Raw genomic sequence first — 21,713 nt, 5'->3', positions numbered from 1 at the left:
CACATTAAATTGGATCTTATTCAGTATTTTGATGACTTTATTTCTTATTACATTTATATATTTAGTGTGTGCATGTGCATGTGCATGTGCATGTGTACATTCCATAATATATTAGGGTTACTATTGCTATAACAAAACACCATGACCACACAACTTGGAGAGGGAAGAGTTTATTTGGCTTACACTTCCGCATTGTAATCCATCTTCGAAGGAAGACAAGACAGGAACTCAAAGCATGAATCTGGAGGCAGAAGATGTTTCTAGAGGCAGTGGAGTGACACTGTTTACTGGCTTCCCTTGGCTTTCTCAGTGTGCTTTTTTTATACAACCAGGATCACCTGTTCAGGAATGGCACCACTCACTATAGGCTGGCCTTTCCCTATCAATCACCAATTAAGGAAATTCAGGAAATCTCATAGACTTGTCTACAGTCTGATCTTATGGAGGCACCTTTTCAATCTAGACTCCCTCATTTCAGATGACCTTAGCTTGTGTCAAGTTGACATAAAACTAGCTAGGACATGTGGCTGTGTGTAGATGTCAAAAGAAAAATTGAGGAAGCTTGTTCTCTTCTTCCAACATGTGGGTCTCACAGGCTCTGGATTTTATTCATCCTAATTTATATTTTTAGTATGTACAGACTTCTTTGTTGATTAGAAATAAAAAGAAATAATAACAATCTGACATCTACAAAATCCCAATTACTTTGGTACTGTTGAAATAATACATTATAGGGAGATTACAATTAAGGTGGGTAGTCCTTTTATAGGAAGTTCAAATGTTTTTCCTTTTGGTTTATAGCAATGATACTTTCCACAATCTCCTCTTATTTTTATAAATATATAGAAAGTCACATGAAAAAATTAGAAATATCTCAAATCATAATCTTGTTCCCACTATGTCTACACTCTTAGGGTTGATAGTTTCTGTTGGAAGATTCTTCATAGAACTCTCTGTCTCTGTCTCTCTGTCTCTGTCTCTGTCTCTGTCTCTCTCTCTCTCTGTGTGTTTGTGTGTATTTTTCTCTGTTTCTCTGTCTTTCCTTACCCCATCCCTCCCTCTATGTTCTTCATTTTAGACATGATTCACTATGTACGCAGCTTTGCTTCAGGTTCACCCACAGCCTCCTCCTGTTTCAGCCTCCAAAGGGATAGGTTTACAGGTGTGAGCCACTATCATACCCAATTTATATGATATCATCTTGATTATCATACCCATATCACACATTGTGCCCTGGTTGCTATATAAATGGTAAATGATATGATTTATTCTTTAATCATGAATTTACCCTGAAATATCTTAAACCAACATACCATGCATATGCATTTTATCCTACTGCAGATTTTTTCAGATTCTGTTTTCATCCAGTTCTATTGAGATCTTGAGAAGTCTTCTCTGGGTGTCATTATTTCTCAAATGAATGTTAAACTTAATAAGTCAATGCTTTTACTATAAGGAAAGTTGGTAGAGTTAAAATCTACTTCCAATTTTGCTAGTGAGAAGATTTCATGCTTCCGAGGGTAACTTATTTGGAGAATTCTCTAAATTCAGATAATGAGGTTAGATCCAGAAAGTTCAGAATCAAAAATATTCACTCAGGAAGGACATCATCTATGTTTAACTTTCTATTTTGAACTGTGAAAATATTTGAGAGTCTTTCTCAAATTAGTAATTCATAAATCTAAGTAGAGGGAAATTAGGTTCCATAATTTTTCATAGATACTGGCATTTTGTTTCCTGTTTTATGTTTATATTTTAAATTATCCTTTTATATGTATAATACTTGTGATTAATAAAGCAGGAGGCATATAATACTTGTGATTAATAAAGCAGGAGGCACCATTGTGTCTTTCTGTGTTTTTTGTAACATTTTTGAGATTTTAGAGTATCTAAAATCTCTATGCTCTATGGTGTTATAATTCATTCTATATAATCCTTAAGTATGTGGAAATTTTTTCCATAAACACATCCCATAATACAAAAGGGTTCTGAGGTCAAATATGTTTGCTTTAAGCTAAAATAAACAAGCTCCCTTTTGAGCAATTTCTCAGGATCTGTAATACGTGCTGTAAATCACCAAAAGTTGAATTTGGCATGCAATGTTTCCAGAACACATTTTCCAGCTGTGCCTGGGGTTGACTGAGTAGAGTTAAACCAAGAACTTCAACCCAATCCAACATTCCCATGCATCTGGCTATGGATCAATTTCTTTAAAAGCAGTGCTTTTGTCACAGTTTGGGAATATCTGGACTGAGTTCATGAGTAGAATTATAATTACCTTACCTTAAGGTTTGGTACTGCGAATTTCTGATCTTTTTTATTAATTAATTTTTTTTATTTGACAACTTCATGAACACGTATATAATGTATTCTGGTTACTCTTTACCCCAACTCTTTCTTATTACCACCTACCCTATAAACTCACATCCCTCCCTCCCAGTTCTTTACCTAGATTCTTCATTTTGAGTTTTGGTTTCTGAGAGATTTACTCAAACCAGTAACATCCATGGTAATTGGAAATACCTCTTGAAGCCTGATGGGATCACCAGAAGGCACATATCTCAGGAAATGATTCCCACTTTCCCTAAATCTATTAGTAAAAAATATCTCACTGAATGATGGAGGAGGGTCATCTGTCTATGTGTTACTTTCATTGGTTAATAAAGAAACTGCCTTGGCCCTTAAATAGGACAGAAAATTAGGTAGGTGGAGTAGACAGAACAGAATTGTGGTAGAATGAAAGCAGAGTCAGGCAGATGCCTCAGGCAGTCGCCATGCCTCTCCTCTCTGAGACAGATGCAGGTTAATATCTCTCGTGATAAGCCACCACTTCATGGTGCTACACAGATTACTAATTATGGGTTAAAGCAAAATGTGAGAATTAGCCAATAAGAGGCTGAAACTAATGGGCCAAGCAGTGTTTAAATGAATACAGTTTCTGTGTAATTATTTTGGGTAAAGTTAGCTAGGAGCCAGGCCGCAGCCTGCCGCCCCCATCACTAAAACTGAATCTATCAGCAGTGGCAAGTACAGCCTTTGATCATCCCTCCATCCATTTCTGACCACTGATGTTACTTTCTTGTGCAAAGCCAGTGCAGGCAATCACAGCTGCTTTAAGTTCAAAGTTGTGTCTTTCATTTCCTATCCCTTCTTCCTATTGTCTAGCTCTTACATTCTTTCTACCTCCTCCTCTGCATCTTAAAGGGGATGTTATAAATGTCTTGTTTAGCTTTGAGCACTAACCTTTCACTCTTTAGTGTTGCTAGCAGCCATGAATCTGCATTCACCACTATTCACCAAATGTCACATCTGAACAACTGCTTCAACCCCAGCAGTCCATCATCTCTAGTGCATCCCCTCTCACCTCTTTCCCCAACTCATGGCTTTAATCAAGACCCCAACTCCAGCAGGCACTTCCTGGAAACCCATAGACCATTCTAGCCAGGAGTGCAGGTAGGCTAATTAGAGATCTTGACCTCTTTCTCCATTCTTCCAATTCATATCACCAGTCCTATTCACAGCTCTGCCGTAGAACATCTGCTGTAGACTCTTTTACCCTCTGCAGCCATCTCCAGTAGATTACACCGATCTTCTCCACCAAAATTTCTTCCCCAACCCATGAGACTGTCCCAGATCATAATTCCAGCAGGCACTCAGCCCACAGCCTAGTCTGTCCAGGGAAGCAACTAACTGCAATCTTCTCCTCTCCTTCTATTCCAGTTCTGTATCAGATCTTCTGCTATTGCCTCTCCTCTTTTTTTGTACCAATTCCCATGGAACTACCTAAGCAGGTATTGGGGGAGTACACTGATTTCCTCACTCCTGTGAACTTCCTCCATGCCGCCATCCATCCCTAGTTTTAAGTGTCTGTTCCCAATACCCAGAAACAGATTTTACCTGGAACTCCCAGTAGCCACACATATCAGGATCCCAAAAGAGTTTTCTACAAAATTACACACTGCTGCCACACTCCTCTAAGAAGCAGAAAGGAACCAAAAACCAAAGAAGAGAATGCATACCAAAAAAGACAAGACCAGATATCAGCAGCTAGAATAATAATTTTCTTAATTTCAAATACCCAGATGCTGGCATAACACTAAAATAATAACATCCGGAACAATATGTCTCCAACAGAGTCCAGCATTCCCTCCCATAGCAAGCCCTGAATATTCCAACATAACTGAGACACAAGAAAAAGACCTTTTAACAGCCTTTATGAATATGATAGAGATTTTTAATAGAGCACATGAATAAATCTCTTAAAGAATCTATAAAAACAAAAATAAACAATAAAAGGAAATAAAGATGACCATTTAAAGCCTAAAAGTGGAAATAGAATCAACAAAGAAAACCTAAAATCAAGAGAAATCTGGAAGCAAAAAAACTTAGAACTAAAACAGGAACCTCAGAGACAAGTTTTGCCAACAGAATACAGAGAATCTCAGACACTGAAAACACCACAGAAGAAAGGAATACACTGACCAAAGAACATGTTAAAAAAAAAACCTGCTAGTATTATAACATCCAGAAAATTAGGTACAATATAAAATAATATAAGAATATTAGGTTCTCACTAAATCAATAGGAGGCAATTTTGGTACAAAATTCACTTCAGAATATAACATGTTGGGAAGAATAGCTACTTGAAGTTCAGCGACACAAAAGTTGTAGTTTTTATAAGTTTTTTTAGACAGACAATTTAACTGACAATTTAGTAACCTTTTCAAAATCAATGGAGGACTAAGTCACAAAATTGAAGAGTTTCAGGACTTCAAAGGCACACTGAAAAACAAACTCAATATTTACCTGAATCATTTTTGGTACAGATATTAATAAAAATGTTTCTATGTCTTTGTATAGTCTTCTGTTTTTTCCATGACTTTGTTCCAATAATATACTCATTAAAATATAATTTGTTTACTCATGTTTCATTTTAGTACTTTGGCTAACAAATATCACAAACAAAAATATTCTCCCAAATGACTACTGAATTGTGGGAACATAAAAATGGTACCAGAAGATTTAAAATGTACTGTCTATTCTAGCTACATGAGTCAAGTGTATGACAAAGATCTACTGAGGTGTGAGAGAAGCTACATATATTCTCTATAGTTATGGTAAAGGGACTGTCCACATGACCTTTAAAAATTTTTAAGGAGTATGAAAACGGCTCAGACACAACTTCAATAATAGAATTTATGAAGAGGAGATCTCAGGGTTTTGCTGTTTCTTGTACTTGTGGAAAGAATTGTTAGGGCTTTGTGTAGTTAATAGTTTACATGAATCATAGGGATATGAACATAAAATAAATCAACAATGTTTTGGAAAGCATCATTGGATCTTACAGTGGCAGACTCTGTGATTTGAATGTCTACATGGAAGCTCATATTCAAGTTTTCTTATTGGTAAAAATTTGAAGTCAGTGACTACAATCCTATACACTAAGACTATATGAAAAGCGGAAAATGAAACTGTAACAATGAAATTATTAATATTTTGTTAGACTCTTTCAGGGTTGCTCCACACTAGCACTGATGACTTTTTGACAAGATAATTCTTTGTGTGTCTCTGCCCTGTCACTGATAATGGTAAACAGTTCCTTTACACCTCCCATGCCAAATTGTGATATCTCCTGGCATCTTCAGACATTGTCATCTATTTCCCTGTGAAGAAATATGCTCTGTTGAGAACCCACTGGTTTACTAGTCTTCCTTCTAAATCAAGATGTGGCTAACATGAGTGCATTAAGAAAAAGACATGTCTTTCTATAACCTGTCTCAAAATATAGCATAAGATAGAAAAGAAGACTTGACTCTTTTCTGCTGCTGAGCTGTGGAGCTATTTGTCACCACAACACAATTTATCTCACACTGATGGAATGCCACATGGTCAAGAGTAAGTTACATGTTTAAAAATGGAAAATTAGGTAAGGGATATAGCTCAGTTGGTAGGGTAGTTGGCATGCAGAACCTTGGACACAACCAGGTATGATGTCACAATCCTGTAATCTCAAGTACAGATGAGAGGAACAGAAGTTCAAGGTTACCACAAGCTACTTAGTAAATTTGCTACCAACCTGCACTACATGGGGCCCTATCCTAAAAACAAATAGACACAATACTGGACCCAATAAGGAAGCAGAGCTTCCTCTCCTCCTAGTCTTATTGAAGCCTCTCCAATTCTGTTTCATAAACAGGCTGGTCCTGAAATTATTTTCACTGTCAAGGCTACAAATCCTAGTTTTAGCTTCAGATTAGGTCTCTAAAACTCTCAGGCAGAAGTCCTCAGAGTAGCAGCAGGGAGATGAGCATCCTGTACCTGTATCCTGAAACACTGAGGTTTTAATAATCATGCTTCATCACTGATGCCAGTTAAGAGTTGGCTCTCTCACCCTTCTTCTGTTCTCCCTGAGACCCAGTCATCTGGGAATTGGCAAGAGTAAGGATCAGGAAAAGAGCTGCAAGCTCATGCTCTATTCTGTGAATGCTCAGGCCTAAAAGAAACTAACTTTACTTCCCCCATCCACTCACTGGTTAGGAACCCCAGTTTGCCTCTCTGAGAAGGAGGAAACTGGCGCTAAGGAAGTACTCAATAATGATTTTGTTTGTTGTTATTTTTGAGTCAGGGTCTCATTATCCCAGGCTGGTCTCTATCTCACTATGTAGGAAGCTGACCTTGAACTCCTGATCCTCTTGCTTCTCCCTCTCAGGTATTAGGTCTATAAGCATATGCCATCAAGCCTGGTTCTGAGAATGATTATTTAAGCTTAGCTTGCATGTTATCAAGGTCTTTCTTCTTGTACACAGATTTCCAGATTAAGATGAAATAACCACAGAGTGTTCACCAGTTGCTAAACCTGAGAAATATTCCAAGAATGAATATTCCATAATGAAATAAAATGATTCTTTTTCAGTTAAAAATAAAGAAAGAAAAGAAAGGAAGGAAGGAAGGAAGGAAGGAAGGAAGGAAGGAAGGAAGGAAGGAAAAAGACATATATGGGCAGTGTCCATAGACATTGTCCATGGCTTTTTGAGTGGTTACGTCATCATTCCTAGGAAGCAGTTAAAACATTAAATGACAACGCAGTCTCAGAGACAATAGCAGCTTGAATAACAATATAAAGAAGATGCCTACTAAAGTAGAATCTTGAAGCACAAGGAGGTTTGTAGCCTTGGAAGAGTTATGGTCAGTGACATGAAGTGCAACAAAACGTCATCCAAGACCACTGAAGTCCTAAATGGAGCCCAAGGAGGCAAACTGACCTGCTGCTGAAAAGCAGCAGTAGTGTTTTGTTTGTTTTAGGCCTCCAAAGACTGCAAACATCACTCACTTTTCATCAGTGGAGAGAACTTAATTTCTTTTTTTTTCTCATTTTTTTTATTAAAAATTTCCATCTTCTCCCCTCCTCCTCCCCCTTCCCTCCCCTCCCTTCCACCCATACCCACACTCCTCCCCTCTCCAAGACAAAGAGCCATCAGGGTTCCCTTCACTATGTTAAGTCCAAGGTCCTCCCAGCTCCCCCTAAGTCCAGGAAGGTGAGCAACCAAACTGAGAAGGCTCACAGTGAGCCCGTCCATGCTGTAGAGTTCATGCTCATTGCCGTTGTCCTTGGTTTCTCAGTCCTCCTCCACCGTCAGCCACATTCAGAGAGTCCGGTTTGGTCCCCTGTTAAATCAGTCCCATTCCAACTGGACTTGGTGGTCTCCCGTTAGATCTGTCCCACTGTCTCAGTGGGTAAACACACTAGTTATCCTCCTGGATACTGGAAGTAGACAAGATTGCCGGACAAAAAATGGGGACATGGGGGTGGGGTGGGATGGGGCCAAGGGGAGATGGGGAGAGAAAAGTGTGAAGTGGAAGATGGGAAGAGCTTGGGGGAATAGGATGGTTGGGATATAGGAAGGGTGGATATGGGAACAAGGAATTATATATCTTAGTTAAGGGAGCCATTCTAGGGTTGGCAGAGACTTGACTCTAGAGGGGTTCCCAGGTGTCCAGGAATATGCCCCCAGCTAGGTCCTTGGGCAGCTGAGGAGAGGGTGCCAGAAATGTCCAGATCCTATTTCCATACTCATGAATATCTTGCATATCACCATAGAACCTTCACCTAACATTGGATGGAGAAAATGACAGAGCCCCACATAGGCGCACCGGACTGAGCTCCCAAGGTCCTGATGAGGAGCAAAAGGAGGGAGATCATGAGCAAGGAAGTCAGGACCGTGAGGAACTTAATTTCTTTAATGTCCCTTTGTATTTGTTTCCTGTGAACATCTGCAAGTGTGGACAGTTTCTCAGGATAAGGGAGTTCCCTGAACAGCACAGCTGGGCGTGGAAGCCATGAGCACAGTTAATCAGGCCAAGGCTTTGTTACTATTCCTCAGCTCCCCAGGGCTCAATTTTCAGGGATGACAAGTGGGGCAAGGAAATTTAACAAATGTGTAATTATTTTTGTTTCCTTCCTGTTTTAGTTATGATTCTGTATCCCTAGAGTGTAGTAAATATGAGGGGTTCAATAAATAGCTCTTCTCTCTCTAGGATCAAATTAAATATTTGCTTGTTTTGCTAACCTTTATATTTGCCCATGGGCCTTAGCACATTTAGTACTGTTGTTTGCCTAATACTATTAGTAAAAAATAACAAGAAAAGAAAACATCTGTGTAGGCAGTAAACACTCTTCTTTTGTTTTTATTTTACATTTAATATTAATATTCTTAAAAAATAGAATTCTTAAATCAATGTAATTTTGCTAATTTCTGAGTTAAAGAAATCTTTTTATTTTCTTGCCCCCTTCTCTTTTTTTCTTTCATACTCCACTCCCCTCCCATCCTTTCCTCTCTTCTCTTCTCACTACTTTTCTTCCTCACTCTGTCTCTGTCTCTCTGTCTCTTCCTTTTTTTTTTCATGAGATTATGGTTTTATTTTTTTTTCATTCTCATGGTTTATTTTTTTATATTTAAAAATTTCCATCTCCTTCCCTCCTCCTCCTCCTCCCTCCCCTCCTCCTCCCCCTTCCCGCCCCTCCATCTCCCCCTTCCCTCCCCTCCCCTCCACCCATACCTCCCCTCCCTCCCTCTCAAGGCCAAGGAGCCATCAGGGTTCCCCACTCTATGCTAAGTCCAAGGTCCTCCCAACTCCCCCCAGGTCCACGAAGGTGATTGACCAAGCTGAGAAGGCTCCCACAGAGCCCGTCCATGCAGAAGAATCAGAGCCCAGCGCCAATGTCCTTTGCTTCTCAGTCAGCCCCCGCTGTTGGCCACATTCAGAGAGACGGGTTTGGTCGCATGATCCATCAGTCCCATTCCAACTGGAGTTGGTGAACTCCCTTTAGTTCTGTCCCACCGTCTCCATGAGTGAACGCACCCCTCACGTTCCTGACTTTCTCCCTCATGTTCTCTCTCCTTCTGCTCCTCATCAGGACCTTGGGAGCTCAGTCCAGTGCTCCAATGTGGGGCTCAGTCACCTTCCCCATCTGTCGCCAGCTGGAGGTTCCTTCACGGTCCTGACTTTCTTTCTCATGTTCTCCCTCCTTCTGCTCCTCATCAGGACCTTGGGAGCTCAGTCCGGTGCTCCAATGTGGGGCTCTGTCATTTTCTTCATCTGTCGTCAGGTGGAGGTTCTATAGTGATATGCAAGAAATTCATCAGTATGGCTATAGGAACTGGCCTTTTCAGGCTCCCTCTACTCAGCTGCCCAAGGAACTAACTGGGGGCGTCTCCCTGGAAACCTGGGAACCCCTCTAGGGTCAAGTCTCTTGACAACCCTCAGGTAGCTCCTTAAATTAAGATATATGCTTCCCTGCTCCCATATCCATCCTTCCTATATCCCAAGCATCCCATTCCTCCGAGCTCCCCCCATTCTCCCCTTCACATTTTTCTCTCCCCATCTTCCCTTGGCCCAGTCTCGCCCAACCCTCAAGTTCCCAATTTTGCCTGGCTATCGTGTCTACTTCCAATATCCAGGAGGATTACTATATCTTTTTTTGGGAGTTCACCTTCTTATTATCTTCTCAAGGATCCCAAATTTATAGGCTCAATGTCCTTTAATTATGGCTAGAAACCGATTATGAGTGAGTACATCCCATGTTCATCTTTTTGGGTCTGGGTTACCTCACTCAGAATAGTGTTTTCTATTTCCATCCATTTGCCTGCAAAATTCAAGATGTCATTGTTTTTTACCGCTGAGTAGTATTCTAGCATGTATATATTCCACAGTTTCTTTATCCATTCTTCCACTGAAGGGCATCTAGGTTGTTTCCAGGATCTGGCTATTACAAATAATGCTGCTATGAACATAGATGAGCATATGCTTTTGTTGTATGATTGGGCATCTCTTGGGTAGATTCCCAATAGTGGAATTGCTGGGTCCTGGGGTAGGTTGATCCCGAATTTCCTGAGAAACTGCCACACTGCTTTCCAAAGTGGTTGCACAAGTGTGCATTCCCACCAGCAACCTCTCCAGCAAAGGTTATTATTGGTGTTTTGGATTTTAGTCAATCTGACAGGTGTAAGATGATATCTCAAAGTTGTTTTGATTTGCATTTCCCTGATAGCTAGGGAGGTTGAGCATGACCTTAAGTGTCTTTTGGCCATTCGAACTTCTTCTGTTGAGAATTCTCTGTTCACTTCTGCGCCCCAATTTTTAATTGGGTTAATTGGCATTTTACCGTCTAGTCTCTTGAGTTCCTTATATATTTTAGAGATCAGACCTTTGTCAGTTGCAGGGTTGGTGAAGATCTTTTCCCAGTCAGTAGGCTGCCTTTGTGTCTTTGTGACAATGTCCTTTGCTTTACAGAAGCTGCTCAACTTCAGGAGGTCCCATTTATTCAATGTTGCCCTTAATGTCTGTGCAGCTGGGGTTATGCGCAGGAAAAGGTTCCCTGTGCCCATTTGTTGTAGAGTACTTCCCACTTTCTCCTCTATCAAGCTCAGTGTGTTCAGATTAATATTGAGGTCTTTAATCCATTTGGACTTGAGTTTTGTGCATGGTGATAGACACGGATCTACTTTCATTCTTCTACAGGTTGACATCCAATTATGCCAGCACCATTTGTTGAAGATGCTTTCTTTCTTCCATTGTGTGCTTTTAGCTCCTTTATCAAAAATCAGGTGTTCGTAGGTTTGTGGTTTAAGATCCGGGTCTTCTATACGATTCCATTGGTCAACTTCTCTGTTTTTATGCCAATACCAAGCTGTTTTCAATACTGTAGCTTTGTAATAGAGTTTGAAGTCAGGGATGGTAATGCCTCCAGAAGTACCTTTATTGTATAAGATTTTTTTGGCTATCCTGGGTTTCTTGTTTTTCCATATAAAGTTGATTATTGTCCTCTCAATCTCTGTGAAGAATTTTAATGGGACCTTGATTGGGATTGCATTGAATCTATAGATTGATTTTGGTAGAATTGCCATTTTTATTATGTTGATCCTCCCAGTCCAAGAGCAAGGGAGGTCCTTCCATTTTCTGGTATCCTCATCAATTTCTTTCTTCAAAGACTTAAAGTTCTTGTCAAATAGATCTGTCACTTCCTTGGTTAGAGTTATCCCAAGATAATTTTTGCTATTTGTGGCTATTGTGAAAGGTGATACTTCTCTGATTTCCCTCTCTACTTCCTTATCCTTTGTGTATAGGAGGGCAACTGATTTTTTGGAGTTGATCTTGTATCCTTCCACGTTACTGAAGGAGTTTATCAGCTGTAGGAGTTCTTTGGTGGAGTTTTTGGGGTCGCTTATGTATACTATCATATCATCTGCAAATAATGAAAGTTTAACTTCTTCCTTTCCAAATTGAATCCCCTTGATTCCCTTATGTTGTCTTATTGCTATTGCTAGAACTTCAAGCACTATATTGAAGAGATAAGGAGAGAGTGGACAGCCTTGTCGTGTTCCTGAATTTAGTGGGATAGCCTTGAGTTTCTCTCCGTTTAATTTGATGTTAGCTGTCGGCTTGCTGTAAATAGCTTTTATTATATTTAGGAATGACCCTTGTATCCCTAATCTCTCCAAAACTTTTATCATAAAAGGGTGCTGAATTTTGTCAAATGCTTTTTCAGCATCTAATGAGATGACCATATGGTTTTTTTCCTTCAGTTTATTTATATGATGGATTACATTGATAGATTTTCGTATGTTGAACCAGCCCTGCATCTCTGGGATGAAGCCTACTTGATCGTAATGGATAATTTTTCTAATGTGTTCTTGGATTCGGTTTGCCAGTATTTTATTGAGAATTTTTGCGTCAATGTTCATGAGTGAGATTGGCCTGTAATTCTCTTTCTTGGTTGAGTCTTTGTGTGGTTTAGGTATCAGGGTAACTGTAGCTTCATAGAAGGAATTTGGCAGTGACTCTTGTGTTTCTATATTATGAAATACCTTAAGGAGTATAGGTATTAGGTCTTCTTGGAAGTTCTGGTAGAATTCCGCATTGAAACCATCTGGTCCTGGGCTCTTTTTGGTAGGGAGGTTTCTGATAACAGTTTCTAATTCTTCGCGAGTGACAGGACGATGTAGAGCATTTACCTGGTCCTGGTTTAACTTTGGTATATGGTATTTATCTAAAAAACTGTCCATTTCTTTTACATTTTCCAATTTTGTGGCATACAGGCTTTTGTAGTAAGATCTAATGATTCTCTGAATTTCCTCTGTGTCTGTGGTTATGTCCCCCTTTTCATTTCTGATCTTAGTAATTTGCATGTTTTCCCTCTGCCGTTTGATTAGTTTGGCTAAGGGTTTGTCAATCTTGTTGATTTTCTCCAAGAACCAGCTCCTTGTTTCATTGATTCTTTGGATTGTTTTCTGTGTTTCTATTTTGTTGATTTCTGCCCTCAGTTTGATTATTTCCAGTCTTCTACTTCTCCTAGGTGAGTCTGCTTCTTTTTTTCCAGAGCTTTCCGGTGTGCTGTTAAGTCACCAATGAGTGCTTTTTCCGTTTTCTTTAAGTGGGCACTTAGTGTCCTGAACTTTCCTCTTAGCACTGCTTTCATTGTGTCCCATAGGTTTGAGTATGCTGTGTCTTTGTTTTCATTAAATTCAAGAAAGACTTTAATTTCTTTCTTTATTTCTTCCTTGACCCAGGTGTGGGTCAGTAGTTGACTGTTCAGTTTCCATGAGTTTGTGGGCTTTCTGGGGGTAGCATTGTTGTTGAATTCTAATTTTAATCCATGGTGATCCGATAAGACACAGGTGGTTACTAATATTTTTTTGTAACTGTGGAAGTTTGCTTTGTTACCAAGTATATGGTCAATTTTCGAAAAGGTTCCATGAGCCACAGAGAAGAAGGTATATTCTTTCCTTTTTGGGTGGAATGTTCTATAGATGTCTGTTAAGTCCATTTGGTTCATTACCTCCATTAAGTCTTTCAATTCTCTGTTAGGTTTCTGTCTGATTGACCTGTCCATTGGTGAGAGCGAAGTGTTGAAGTCTCCAGCTATTAGTGTGTGTGGTTTGATGGCTGCCTTGAGTTCTAGAAGTGTTTCTTTTACATAAGTAGGAGTTTTTATATTAGGGGCATAGATATTCAGGATTGAGACTTCATTCTGATGGATTTTTCCTGTTATGAGTATAAAGTGTCCCTTTCCATCTGTTCTGATTGATTTTAGTTTGAAGTCAACTTTGTTGGAAATTAGTATGGCCACACCCACTTGTTTCTTAGGGCCATTTGCTTGATAAACCTTTTCCCAACCCTTTACTCTGAGTAGGTGTCTGTCTTTGTGGTTGAGGTGTGTTTCTTGTAAACAGCAAAATATTGGATTCTGTTTTCGTATCCAGTCTCTTAGCCTGTGCCTTTTTATAGGTGAATTGAGTCCATTGATATTAAGTGATATTAATGACCAGTGGTTGTTAACTTCAGTCATTTTTAGTAGTAGAGTTTGTGTGTTTCCCTTCTTCTAGTTGTGCTGGTGAAGGGTCGCTAGATGCCTGAGTTATTGTGGGCGTTGTTGGACTCCTTGGTTTGTGATTTTCCTTCTAATACTTTCTGCAAGGCTGGATTTGTGGCTGCGTATTGTTTAAATCTGTTTTTGTCCTGGAATATCTTGTTTTCTCCATCAATGGTGAATGCAAGCTTTGCTGGGTATAGTAGTCTAGGCTTGCATCCATGTTCCCTTAGTGTCTGTAGCACATCTATCCAAGCTCTTCTGGCTTTTATGGTTTCCATTGAGAAATCAGGTGTAATTCTGATAGGTTTCCCTTTATATGTTATTTGACCTTTTTCCTTTGCAGCTCTTAATATCTGTTCTTTATTCTGTATGTTTTGTGTTTTGATTATTATATGGCATGGGGATGCTTTCTTTTGATCCAGTCTATTTGGTTTTCTGTAGGCTTCTTGTACCTTCATAGGAACATCCTTCTTTAGGTTGGGGAAGTTTTCTTCTATAATTTTGTTGAATATGTTTTCTGGGCCTTTGAGTCGTAATTCTTCTCCTTCTTCTACCCCAATTATTCTTAGGTTTGGTCTTTTCATGGTGTCCCAGATTTCCTGAATGTTTTGTATTAAGAATTTGTTAGATTTGTTTAGTTCTTTAATCTGTGAGTTTATTTCCTCTATAGTATCTTCAGAGTCCGAGATTCTTTCTTCCATCTCTTGTATTCGGTTGGAAATACTTGTCTCTGAAGTTTCTGTTCGTTTACTCAGAGTTTCCATTTCCAGTCGTCCCTCAGATTGTGTTTTCTTCAATACCTCCATTTCATTTTTCAGGTCTTGTACTGTTTCCCTTACCTGTTTGATTGCTTTTTCTTGTTTTTCTTGTTTTTCTTGGGTATCTTTGAGAGATTTATTTATTTCGTCTACCTTTTTGTTTGTCATCTCCATTTCTTTATGGCAGTTTTTTTCCTCCTGTTTAAGGTCCTCTATTATTTTCATAAAGTACTGTTTAAGGTCGGATTCTTCTATATCTTCTGGTGTAGGGTGTTCAATTCTTGTTGTTTCGGGATGTCTGGATTGTGGTGATGTCATGTTGCCTTTCATGTTGTTGGAGGAGCTCTTGCATTGGCGCCTGCCCATCTCTTCCTTCAAAAGGAGCCTGGAGGCGTTTGGTGTCCTAGACCAATCTTTGTTGTGACTGAAACTGGTTGGATCTCCCCTGTGTCAGAGGAGGACCTATTCCTTGCGTCACAATCTGAAGAAGCCCGCACTCTCTTGCAGGAATCCCCAGACCTGCCTGGAGGCCAGAGTCTGATTCCTCTGGGTGGATGGCCTTAGAACAGGAGCAGGACACCAGTTCAGGTGGAACTGAACTGGTGGAATACCACACAGCGAACCTGGCAGCACAATCTGAAGGAGCCCGCACCCCTTGCAGGAATCCTCAGACCTGCCTGGAGGTCAGAGTCTGGCCCCTTTGGGTGGATGGCCTTAGAACTGGAGCAGGACACCTGAGAACACTAGGGAAAGCTTGTGAGACACAGGGATGGGAGAAACAGACACAAGCCTGCAGAGGGACGTGGGGGTAGGGGGTCTGTCCTCTCTTCCAGGGCAGGTTGCCCCAGGGTCCGCATTCACTCACCAGTTCAGATGGAATGTCAGTGCACAGGATCAGGGATTCCAGGCAGCCCAGGGTCGCAGCCCAGACTAAAGGGCCAAGGTGGGGGCAGGGCGGGATGGAATACCACACAGCGAACCTGGCAGCACAATCTGAAGGAGCCCGCACTCCTCCGCAGGAATCCTCAGACCTGCCTGGAGGCCAGAGTCTGACCCCTTTGGGTGGATGGCCTTAGAACAGGAGCAGGACACCTGAGAACACTAGGGAAAGCTTGGGAGACACAGGGACGGGAGAAACAGACACAAGCCTGCAGAGGGAAGTAGGGGTAGGGGGTATGTGGTCTCTTCCAGGGCAGGTTGCCCCAGGGTCCGCATTCACTCACCAGTTCAGATGGAATGTCAGTGCACAGGATCAGGGATTCCAGGCAGCCCAGGGTCGCAGCCCAGAAAAAAAGGGCCAAGGTGGGGGCAGGGCGGGATGGAATACCACACAGCGAACCTGGCAGCACAATCTGAAGGAGCCCGCACCCCTCCGCAGGAATCCTCAGACCTGCCTGGAGGCCAGAGTCTGACCCCTTTGGGTGGATGGCCTTAGAACTAGAGCAGGACACCTGAGAACAACTAAGAAAATATCACTGGTGCTACTGTGTTGAGAGGTCAGCGAGGTATGAAAGTGCATCTCCAGAAGTCGTCATCAGGACTGCAGTGTCCCAAAGAATGATGGATCCTCTGGCAGACTGTCAGGTCCCCTTACAGGCCAAGCAGCTCTCAGACAAAGGCCTACCCTGCCCCAGGCAGGCCAATGTAGGAGGGGACCTCCCACAAGCCTGGGTGCAGTCAATTCCAGGTCCCCAGAGCCCAAACAGGCTGAGCTGTGGGATTTTGTGGCCCCAAAGACGGGAGGATGAGGCAGGGGGAGAGGGGGGAGGTTTCTGGGTGCAAGCTGGGAAGGGACAGGAAGAGAGAGGCAGTATCAGGGGAGAATAACCCCTGCAGGAAGAGCAGGAAGTGTGCTGGTGGCAGGGGGAGTTGTGGAGTGTCTGTGGTCCCTCTCCGGGCAGCTGCCGCGGTTCGGGCACTCACTCCTCACTCACCCCAAAGAATGATGGATCCTCTGGCAGACTGTCAGGTCCCCTTGCAGGCCAAGCAGCTCTCAGACAAAGGCCTACCTTGCCCTGGGCAGTCAAATGAAGGAGGGGACCTCTCACTGGCCTGGGTGCACACAATTCCAAGTCCCCAGAGCCCAAACAGGCTGAGCTGTGGGATTTTGTGGCCCCAAAGACGGGAGGATGAGGCAGGGGGGGGGGGAGGAGGATTCTGGGTGCAAGCTGGGAAGGGACAGGAAGAGAGAGGCAGTATCCTGGGAGAATAACCCCCCAAAGAATGATGGATCCTCTGGCAGACTGTCAGGTCCCCTTGCAGGCCAAGCAGCTGTCTCTTCCTTTTTAAGGCAGGAAGATGCCATGCAGCCCAGTTGGCACTCAACTTGCTATATAGCCAAGAAAGCCTTGAATGTCTGATCCTCTTTGTTCATCTCAATAGTGCCAGGTTTACAGACGTGTGTCACTATGTCCACTTTATAATGTGTTGGGAATCAAATTTAGGGCTTCATGTGTATGAAGCAAGCATTTTACCAACTGAGTTACTTTCTAGAGTCCCCAGAATTTTTGAGAACATGTGTTTTAAGTGATTTAAAAGTGAGTATCTTTAAGTGTGAAATGAATGTGTGTTTTTCATAGAAAGAGAGAGAACTTCAGTTAAAATGTGATTGTAGAGGGTAAGGTGATGTGTAGAGAAAAGAGATTATGGATGATCATTGTGTCCAGGACAAGAATATGTGACTTTAAAATAAAGTGTTGAACTCAGGGCAATTTAAGAAAGCAGATACAGAAGAATGTCTGCCTGAAAAAGAAACAAATTTATATTAAAAATCTTCATTTAAAAATTTTTACTTCATATTTTATATTTGCCCATTCTACCAAAGAGAGTAGAGTTTCACCACTGAGCACTGCTTTGGCTCTTAATGGTTTGCCATTAGAAGAATCTGTACTGTAAATTCTGTTATCCTGTCACTATGCTTCTTGCTCTAGAACTATGTTGTACTTTTTAAAATAAATTACTGTTGTTTGGTAAAGATACTATACACATGCACACACACACACACACACACACACACACACACACAAGCCAGCTAAATCTGAGAGTTGGGCTTGGGGATAAAGCTCAGTGACAGAGCAACTTATGTAGGAAACACGAAGTTCTGGGCTCAATCTCTAGGATCATAAATAAATAAATAAATAAATAAATAAACTGGCTGTACTCTGTGTGTTCTTCCCTGGGTATGTCCTTTGCACATATGAAAGACACAACTTAGTAAACATCTCTAGTCTTTGTTACCCTATCTTTTACATTGTCTGTTCCAGTGTATCCTAAGTACTATGTTCATTATCTTTCTTCTATAGTCTGGAAGGTCATGGGTGGGCTTCTACTTTCTCGAGATTCTACAGATAGGATCCTGGAATACTGACAATAGCCAGCATAAGAATAGAGATTATACTAAAGTCAGACATTCTAGATACTTGTAGTGCCCAGTTGTTAGAGGAATGGAGGCTGTGCCGGAGAAGAAAAAGGTTCCTGCTGCACCGGGAACCCAGAAGAAAAAGAAGGTTCCTGCTGCACCAGGAACCCTGAAGAAAAAGAAGGTTCCTTCTGTGCCAGAAACGCTGAAGAAAAAGCGAAGGAATTTCACAGAGTTGAAGGTGAAGCGCCTTCGGAAGAAGATTGCCCTGAAGTCGCTGCGAAGGGCCCAGAGGAAGCTCATCTATGAGAAGGCAAAGCACTATCATAGGGAGTACAGGCAGATGTACCGGACGGAGATTCGCATGGCCAGGATGGCAAGGAAAGCTGGAAACTTCTATGTGCCCGCAGAACCGAAGCTGGCCTTCGTCATCAGAATCCAAGGTATCAATGGTGTGAGCCCAAAGGTGCGCAAGGTGTTGCAGCTTCTCCATCTTCGGCAGATCTTCAACGGCACCTTTGTCAAGCTTCAACAAGGCTTCAATTAACATGCTGAGGATTGTGGAACCATACATTGCATGGGGGTACCCCAATCTGAAGTCAGTAAATGAGCTCATCTACAAACGCGGCTATGGCAAAATTCATAAGAAGAGAATTGCCTTGACAGATAATTCCTTGATTGCTCGATCTCTTGGTAAATACGGCATCATCTGCATGGAGGATCTAATTCATGAGATCTATACCGTTGGAAAACGCTTCAAGGAAGCGAATAACTTCCTGTGGCCCTTCAAATTATCTTCTCCACGAGGTGGAATGAAGAAGAAGACAACTCATTTTGTGGAAGGTGGAGATGCTGGCAATAGGGAAGACCAGATAAACAGGCTTATTAGACGGATGAACTAAGGTGTTGCCCATGGTATTTTTGTAATCTGGTCAGTTAATAAAACAGTCACAGCTTGGCAAACTGAAAAAAAAAAGATATCTCTTCAGTCATTCTTTTCCAAATTCAAATGAACTACCAGGAGAAAAAACATTTGTGAGAGTTAGTTTGAACTATGACTCTTGTTTTGGGATAGCCATTTGTTATAGGTCTGAGGGTACCTATTTTTCCTCTTTGTTTGGTTTACATCATGAGAATCTGGCTTTGTGACCAGTTAAGGTTTTTCTGGTCTTCAGCAACTATTCTATCATACAGGTGACAGTAATAGACTGGAAACTATACCACCTTGCAAGTAAGGTCCCAGATCCTTAGAGGCTTTGTAATTTCAACATTTCCTGCTTTTGGTTGTTGTTGGGGAAAAAATCCTATTCTGATAGTGAAAGTCCTGTGACATGAATGATCAGGAATATGAGAGGAGACATCCCACATTTTATGGAAGGCTATCCACATAAATATTAGCTCTTGATGGCTTATGCCAACTAAGGTTTTTACTTTGTTATCTGTCTCTGAAAATGAACATTTAGATCATAGGGGTTGCATTCCTATACTCTTTTAAAATGCCTTGGGCATCAGGGTTAATCTACAAATAGGCATTTTATTGATATTTTACAACCATTGCTAGTGTTAGAGCAATGGATCTGAGTTGAGGGCCACCACTGAAGTTTCCAGGTTCTTGTATTCTAGAACAAAAAATTGTACAAGGGACATATACTAAACTAAAAGAAATAGAGATAATTTACTGAAAAAGAGGTAGTTTATGAAGAAAAAGAAACAGAAATACTCCTAAGAATTAAAGTGGGCTAGTGAGCTCAGAAAGTAACATCCTTAAAGTACACACTAGACCATGAGGCTTGTCATTTATATAGCACAGCTTGTCCTGCTTGTTTGTTAGGGACTTTTCATCTGATTGCTCTGTTTGTTACATGTAGTCCTAGTGGATGAGAGTGTCAGTCTTTATAGTCAACTGACTTCTTTATTCTGCCACAGATCCTTGATCAAAACTTTTTAAAGAAATATTATTACTGTTATTGTTATTGTTGCTAGTGTACAGAAAAATATAGCAAACATGTGGAGGACAGAGGAAAACTGTGTAGAGTTGGTTCTATCTTCCCACATTTGCTGGGTTTTGGAGATGAAATGTTATGGTAAGCTCCTTTCTTTACTGTCATCTCCACAGCCCATGAACCAATCTGCTCAGGTCATCCCCACAGACCCATTAACCAGTCTTGAATAATTATTTTCATGCTGATGATGTGCATACCCACTGTCTAGTTTTGTGCATACCACAAAGCTCTGTCTTCAGTTTATTTATCAGGTTTCCCAACTTAGAATCCCTGTATCATAAGGAATTAGGTGTGAAATTGTCAAAAATCTTAGAAGACACAAATTTTGTAAATTAAATATACATTTACATGATTATATCAACCAATAACCCCAGAAATGACAGGATTTAGGAAAGCCTATTTTGTACAGCTTATTCTTGGAAGTGTGATCACTTGGAGTGTTAAAAAAACTATTCATAGTTACACATTGAAAATGTGGCAAAAATAAAAAAAGAATCCAGTAGTATAATAAACTAAAAGGAAAATAGTGGAAGGTATAACCAATGACTGCCAGTAGAAAAGTTAAAAGAAAAATAATGAATTAAATAAAAGAAAGCTTAGAATAAAGCTAAATTTTGTTTTATTGCCAGGTTGGTCTTATTGTCCTACCTGGCATGCTAGCAACTCATACTCCAGATTTATGGGAAGACCTATGAGATTTGAATCAGTTTGGTGTTTTTTTTTTATTGTTTTTATTGAGCTATATATCTTTCTCCACTCCCCTCCCTTCTTCCTCCTTTCCCTTCTACCCTCTTCCATGATCCTGATGCTCCCAATTTACTCAGGAGATGTTGTCTTTTTCTGCTTCCCACGTAGATTAGATCCATGTATGTTTCTTTTAGGGTCCTTTTTGTTGTCTATATTCCCTGGGATTGTGAATTGTAGACTGTTTTTCTTTACTTTGTGTCTAAAAACCATTTATGAGTGGGAATATATATTATATTTGTCTCTCTGGGTCTGGGTTACCTCACTCAATATGGTGTTTTCTAGATCCATCCAAAACAAGTTGGTGTAGTTATCCTAATATATAACAAAATAGGCTTCAAACTAAAATCAATCAAAAGAGGTAAAGAACAACAATTCATATTAGTCATAGGAAAAAAATCCATCAAGAGGAAATTTCAGTACGGAACATCTATGTCCCAAATATAAGGGCACCCTCATATATATAAAAAAAACTGCTAAAGCTTAAATCACACATTAAACCCCAGACACTAATAATGGGAGACTTCAACACCACACTCTCACCACGGGACAAAAACTTAACAGAAAAATAAAGGAACTAATACATGTTATGCCTCAAATGGACTTAACAGACATCTGTAGAACATTCTATTCAAACATAAAAGAATATAACTTTTCAGCACCTCATGGAACCTTCTCAAAAACTGACCACATACCAGTTAACAAAGCAAACCTCAACAACAACAAAAAATGGAATAACCCCATGTATCTTATTGGATCACTATGGTTTAAAATCAGAATTCAACAACAACACTAATTTCAGAAAGCCCACAAACATATGGAAATTAAACAGTGCTCACATGAATCAACTAATGGGTTAAGGAGGAAATTAAAGACTTTTCTAAAATTTAATAAAAATAACCATACAACATACCCAAATTTATGGGACACAATGAAGGCAGTGTTAAGAGGAATGTTCATAGCACTAAATACCTACATAA

At 40.6% G+C, this 21,713-nt stretch overlaps 1 pseudogene; it reads left to right on the top strand.

Annotated features, from left to right (window-relative positions):
- Window positions 1-18,071: 18,071 nt before the first annotated feature.
- LOC119826547 lies at window positions 18,072-18,949 on the top strand (annotated as a pseudogene).
- The last annotated feature ends 2,764 nt before the right edge of the window (window positions 18,950-21,713 follow it).

This window comes from Arvicola amphibius, chromosome 11 (genome assembly GCF_903992535.2).
Source record: "Arvicola amphibius chromosome 11, mArvAmp1.2, whole genome shotgun sequence".
NCBI classification, from domain to species: Eukaryota; Metazoa; Chordata; class Mammalia; order Rodentia; family Cricetidae; genus Arvicola; species Arvicola amphibius.
The sequence above is the reverse complement of the archived record's forward strand: the minus strand, read 5'-3'. Positions and strand labels throughout refer to the sequence as shown.